General features: G+C 37.2%; 1 non-coding gene across 1 annotated transcript; it reads right to left on the bottom strand.

Moving 5' to 3' along the window:
- Positions 1-5666: 5666 nt before the first annotated feature.
- Positions 5667-5738, bottom strand: TRNAW-CCA (transfer RNA tryptophan (anticodon CCA)). The gene has a single exon. It is a non-coding gene; the product is annotated as a tRNA-Trp (tRNA).
- Between the last annotated feature and the right edge of the window lie 391 nt (positions 5739-6129).

Here is a 6129-nt window from a genome sequence, read left to right as displayed (position 1 = left end):
GGTTTATATAAAATCAGTATATATAAACTGCATATTGTAGACTCTTAGGTATTTATTAATTCATTTAAACATTTTATCTAGAAATAATTTTAGATTTACAAAAAAAGTTGCAAAAGAATTCCTATATACCCCTCACCCAGTTTCAATTTCCCCTAACACAACTAACTTAAATTACTATGGCATATTTACCAAAACTAATAAACTAATATTGGTATCACTATTAACTAAATTCCATACTCTATTTGGATTTCATCAGCTTTGTTGTTAATGTCTTTTGCTATTCTAGGAGCCAATCTTGGATGCCATATTACATTTTATTTTCATTTTTCCTTTAGTCTTTCTTAGTCTGTGATGGTTCCTTTCTCCCTCATCCTTTTCAGGAAGATTATCTGTATTTGTTTAATACAGTCTGTGTTCTATTTCAGGATCTCTTCAATATCCTACTCGATTTTTCAAAAATTTGCATAAAATGAGGTTTACTCTTTGTGATGCACACTACTATAGGTTTTATCAAAAGCACAGAGTACCTTTATCTACCACTGCAGTACCATAGAGACTAGTTTCATCATCCTTAAAATTCCCTTCTGCAGTCCATTTGTAGTCATGTATGCAAGCTAAGTTGCTTCAGTCATGTTCGACTCTATGTGACCCTGTGAACTCTAGCCCATCTGGTCACAGAAAACCTAAGAACTTACTGCCAAATTCGGTGTCTTATAGACTTTTTGCTTCTTAGACTTCTATAGTTTGATATCTTCTGTTTAGATTTCTGATCCATTCCAAATTAAGTATTATGTATTGTGTGAGTTAAGGGTCAAGGTTATATTTGCATGAAAGTGAAAGTTGCTCAGTAGTGTCTAACTCTTTGTGAGCCCATGGACTATACAGTCCATGGAATTCTCCAGGCCAGAATACTGGAGTGGGTAGCCTTTCTCTTCTCCAGGGGATCTTCCCAACCCAGGGACTGAACCCAACTCTCCTGCATTGCAGGCAGATTCTTTACCAGCTGAGCTAGCAGGAAAGCCCAATACTACTTTTGTATAAGGATAACCAATTGCTCTAGGACTGCTGGTTAAAAAGTTTATACTTTCCTTATTGAATGGGTTAATATCTTTTATTGAAAATCAGTTAACCCTATTAACCCTCTGACTTCATTACTGTAGCTTTATAGTTATAGTTTTATAGCTATATACTTCTTAAAAGCTGAGTACTATAACTTTGTTCTTCATTTGAAAAATTGTCTTTGTTATTCTGGGTCTCTTGCATTTACACGGAAATTTCAGAATCAGCTTTCAGTTTCTACAAAAAAACCTTGATGAGATTTTGATTGTGATTACATTGAATCTACACATAGATTTTTGAGTAACTGATATCTTTAAAATATTGTATCTTTTGATTAATGAACTTGATATATGTCTAGTCATTTATGTCTCTCTTAATTTCCCCAAGAACAAAATATTTCTTGAAGACAAAAGAGTAAGAGTGATAGTTAAAGTCCACACAGCAAAACTACAGGATTTAGTACTATCTAAGGCAGATTAATGTGGTGACAAGTAGCACTTTCTGTATTTCAGAATCCTCTCAAGAAAATGAAATTTAGTAACTGACATCATAATGATAACCTAAGGTTATCAAGTGAATATTAAATGCTATCTAGTATATTATTTAACAAGACAAACAGCATATATTTTTAAAGAGATCTTTTAATTAATAGTGATAAAAACAAAGTGTGGTGCTTAAAGAAATAAGTTCCTATTAAATGGAAAATTCACTGAAAAAGAAATGTTTGATTTCCGATAGCACCAAAAGACTGAAACATAAAGGATAAATGACTCCCTTTATCTAAATACTTATAGAAGTGAAATAGGTAGGCCAGGTTTCTCCTTCTGCCTGGGGATCTCCCTGAGAGAGACACAAGGAGTTTTTCTTTCACTATATTCAGGGCTTTGCAGAATGTTGTTTGATCTTGTTTGTGACTTCAAAAAGTGGCTGACAATGTGCGAGTGGCTCTAAGAATGTCCCACAAGAAATGCACTGCTTTCCCTTACCTAAAAATAAAGGAAGCCTTGGTTTTCTTGTAGATAGACTTCAGTTTCTTAGAGAAGAGATGAAAGTTGTCAGGTTTAGTTTCTTTTTCTCACAATACTAGGTAAATCTCCCTTGGCCTTACAACTTTGGTAGTTGGAGACCTAATCAACACAGACAAGAGAGATTAAAGGAGAACAGTAAAAGAATTTTCATCATTTTACACAATTGCTTCATGAATCATGCTTTTCTATGATTTAATGCTGAATACTCCATTAGGATATTTGAGCCTAGTTAAACACTTGAAGTATTCCACTCAACCAGGGATGACAGGAACAAGCCTGGCCTCAAGACCTTTTTCACATTAAGTGCTGTAGGTCCAGCCCCAGAAGAATACTTGGAAAGAACCAGCAGCGGGGAAAAAAATTGTTAATAATTCCTTCTAGCTCAAAAAATTATTATTTTTTTCTGGAAGACTGTATTGACTTATTATCACTGAAAAGGCTGAATATGAGAAGGAGGAGAAATGTGGAAGATGAAAACTACCATTTAGTGTTGATAAGACTTGTTATTTTTTTATTTATTTATTTTTTTATTAGTTGGAGGCTAATTATTTTACAATATTGTAATGGGTTTTGTCATACATTGACATGAATCAGCCATGTATTCCCCATCCCGATCCCCCCTCCCACCTCCCTAAAACATCATTCTGAATCTTGGAAGTCACCGTTCTTTTAACTAGTTCTCTATTCCTTGCTAGCACAGAAATAGTGTCTCCTGTGTCTCCTCCACTGCAGGTAGATTCTTCACCTGCTGAGACATCAGGGAAGCCCAAAATCTCAATACAAGACACTTTTATTCTGCCATGGTGATTTGGACCTATGCATATTTCTTATTACACTTTGCCTGAAAAAAAAATGAAAAATGTAGCAAACAGCTTTTTGTCAGTATTAACAAAATATAACATTTTTCAATAATCAACATGATTCAGTCTTTTTATCATTAATATATCTAATGTTGGACAGGGAGCAATTCATTTGGCATTATGTGAGGTGGGGATCTCTAAAATCAAGAGTACCTAAAATCAACTGTAGATCTTAAAAAGACTATATTATTTAGTTACTGGGTGGGGAATAACCTCTTCCAATAACACAAGACACGACTCTACATATGGGCATCACCAAATGGTCAATACCAAAATCAGACTGATTATATTCTTTGTAGCCAAAGATAGAGAAACTCTATACAGTCAGCAAAAACAGGACCAGGAGCTGACTGTGGCTCAGATCATTAACTCCTTATTGCAAAATTCAGGTTTAAGTTGAAGAAAGTAGGGAAAACTAGTAGGCCATCCAGGTATGACCTAAATCAAACCCTTATGATTATACAGTGAAAGTGACAAATATATTGAAGGGATTAGATTTGATAGACAGTGCCTGAAGAGCTATGGACACAGGTTTGTAATATTGTACAGGAGATGGTGATCAAGACCACTCCAAGAAAATAAATGTAGGAAGGTAAAAGTTGTCTGAGGAGGCCTTACAAATAGCTGAGAAAAGGAGAGAAGCAAGTGGCAAAGGAGAAAGGGAAAGATATACCCAATTGAATGCAGAGTTCCAAAGAATAGCAAGGAGAAATAAGAAAATCTTCTTCAATGAAGGACAGAAATGGTAAGAACCTAACAGAAGCAGAGGAGATTAGGAAGAGGTGGCAAAAATACACAGAGCTGTACAAAAAAAGGTCTTAATGACCTGGATAAACATGATGGTGTGATCACTCATCTAGAGCCAGACATCCTGGAGTGTGAGGTCAAGTAGGTCTTAGGAAGCATTATTACCAACAAAGCTAGTGGAGGTGATGGAATTCCAGCTAAGCTACTCAAAACCCTTAAAGGTGATATTTTTAAAGTGTCCCACTCAATATGCCAGCAAATTTGGAGAATTCAGCTGTGGCCACAGGGCTGGAAAAAGTCAGTTTTCATTCCAATCCCAAAGAAGGGCAATGCCAAAGAATGTTCAAACTACCATACAATTGCATTCATTTCATATGCTAGCAAGATTATGCTCAAAATCCTTCAAGGTAGGCTTCAGCAGTTCATGAACTGAGAACTTCCAGATGTACAAGCTGGATTTAGAAAGGGCAGAGGAACCAGAGATCAAATTGCCAATATCTGTTGGAGCATAGAAAAAGCAAGGGAATTCCAGAAAAACATCTACTTCTGCTTTATTCACTATGCTAAAATCTTTGACTGTATGGATGACAACAAACTGTGGAAAATTCTTAAAGAGATGGGAATACCAGACCACCTGACCTGCCTCTTGAGCAACCTGTATGTAGGTCAAGAAGAAATAGTTAGAACTGGACATGGAACAATGGACTGGTTTTAAACTGGGAAAGGAGTATGTCAAGACTGTATACTGTTACGCTGCTTATCTAACTTATATGCAGAGTATATCATGCGAAATGCCAGGCTGGATGAATCACAAGCTGGAATCAAGGTTGCCAGGAGAAACATCAATAATCTCAGATATGCAGATGACACCACCCTAATGGCAGTAAGCAAAGAGGACCTAAAGTGCCTCTTGAGGAAGGTGAAAGAAGAGAGTGAATAAATTGGCTTAAAACTCAGCATACAAAAACAAAGATTGTGGCATTTGGTCCCATCACTTCATGGCAAATAAAAGGGGAAAAAATGGAAACAGTGACAGGTCTTCTTTTATTGGGCTCCAAAAACAGAGCAGCCATGAAATTAAAAGATGCTTGCTTCCTGGAAGAAAAGCAAGTACAAATCTAGACAGTGTATTAAACAGCAGAGGCATCACTTTGCTGACAAAGGTCTAAAGTCAAAGCTATGGTTTTTCCAGTAGTCATGTACAGATATGAGAGTTAGACCATAAAAAGACTGAACACTGGAGAACTGATGCTTTCAAACCATGGTGCTGGAGAAGACTCTTAAGAGTCCCTTGGACTGCAAGGAAAACAAACCAATCAATCCTAAAGGAAATCAACCCTGAATATTCATTGGAAGGACTGATGATGAAGTTGAAGCTCCAATACTTTGGCCACCTGATGGGAAGAGCTGACTACTGGAAAAGACCCTGATTCTGGGAAAGGTTGAAGGCAGGAAGAGAAGGGGTGACAGAGGACAAGATGGTTGGATGGCATCTTTGACTCAATGAACGTGAGTTTGAGCAAACTCTGGGATATAGTGAAGGACCAGGAAGCCTGGCAGACTGCAGTCCTTGGGGTTGCGAAGAGTCGGACATGACTGAGCTAATGAACAACAGCAACAATACCCGATAGATGCTATTTAAATAGTTACTCTACTATACCACAATCATAAAAAGCCTATGACATTTGTTTTGGTTTGTTTGTTTGTTATAGACATGTCTCTATCCCTACAGCCATTACTTTATTCCATGATCATTGCAGGTAGAACTAGTGTCTCTGCCTTTCTTTTTTTTTTTCTTGTAGCCATGGAGTTCTCTTTCTAAAATATATCTTTTATTATGTCATGTGCTAAGTCACTTCAGTCACATCCAATTTTGTGAACCCATGGACTATAGCCCACCAAGCTCATCTCTCCATGGGATTCTCCAGGCAAGAATACTGGACTGGGTTGCCATTTCCTTCTCCAGGGGATCTTCCCAAACCAGGGATTGAACCCGGGTCTCCCGCTTTGGAGGCAGACACTTTAACCTCTGAGCCACCAGGGAAGCCCTCAATAGATCTGCTCAAAAACACATAGTGGGTCAAGGAAGAGGAATTATTTAATATGCGTCTCAAAGAATAAACCAGAGAATAGCAGACTGGCAGGTCAGGAAATAGGCATTCCAAGCAGAGGAAACACCCTACATTAAGATAGCAAATGTCTTGCTACTTTTAGGAGCTTCTAAGTAACTGGTTGTGTCTGAGGCACATGTGTTAGGAGGGATGGAAAGCAGGCTGTGCAGTTAACCAAGGATCAAATCACAATGAGTCCGGTGAATTGTGGCGAGAATTTTTGACTTTATCATGTGGTATATGGTAGTTTAAGCAGGAAATTAATATGATGTGATTTTCCTTCTAGAATATAGTTCTAGCAACTTTCTGTTCCATATAATCATT

This window comes from Dama dama, chromosome 14, assembly GCF_033118175.1.
Source record: "Dama dama isolate Ldn47 chromosome 14, ASM3311817v1, whole genome shotgun sequence".
In the NCBI taxonomy this organism is placed as follows: Eukaryota; Metazoa; Chordata; class Mammalia; order Artiodactyla; family Cervidae; genus Dama; species Dama dama.
This window is presented reverse-complemented; position numbering and strand designations above follow the sequence as displayed.